We start from the raw sequence: 516 nt of genomic DNA, 5'->3' as shown, positions 1-516 counted from the left end.
ATAAACGGCGTAACGCACATCTGGGTCGGCTTTCGACCCGCCACTGCACCGTGGCTCGAAGCGCTCGGACGTCCCTGTCCGGCCGTTGCGGGACCGCCAAGTACGGGAGGAAAGGCGGAGCGCGAACGGTCGGTCACGTCGGTCGAAGGCGAAGCCGCGCGTTGCCGAAAGGGAACCGCGGCCGAGTGCCCTCCCGTCCGTTCGAGCGCGCAAGAACGAGGCCCGACAATTGCGCGACGCCGCCAAGTACGAGAGGAACGGCGAACGCGTCGGCGGTCGGTCATGGAACTTGGCGATGCGATGGCTCGGCCGCACAGCGGCCCAGAAATCCCGCCCTCCGTGGCAAATGCCACCGCGCTCTTGGGAGAGCCGGAGGCTGCCGGCCGGTTCTTGCAGGCGAGGCGAGGTATACGGCGCCGGTTCGCGGTAATGCGCGGCCGGTCAAGGCACGGCGATGTGACGGTGCGGCTGCGTAGTACTCTGAAGGGGAATCGTACGCTCCGCCGTCCCGCCCTC

The sequence above is a fragment of the Rhipicephalus sanguineus genome, unplaced genomic scaffold (assembly GCF_013339695.2).
Source record: "Rhipicephalus sanguineus isolate Rsan-2018 unplaced genomic scaffold, BIME_Rsan_1.4 Seq2607, whole genome shotgun sequence".
In the NCBI taxonomy this organism is placed as follows: Eukaryota; Metazoa; Arthropoda; class Arachnida; order Ixodida; family Ixodidae; genus Rhipicephalus; species Rhipicephalus sanguineus.
The sequence above is the reverse complement of the archived record's forward strand: the minus strand, read 5'-3'. Positions refer to the sequence as shown.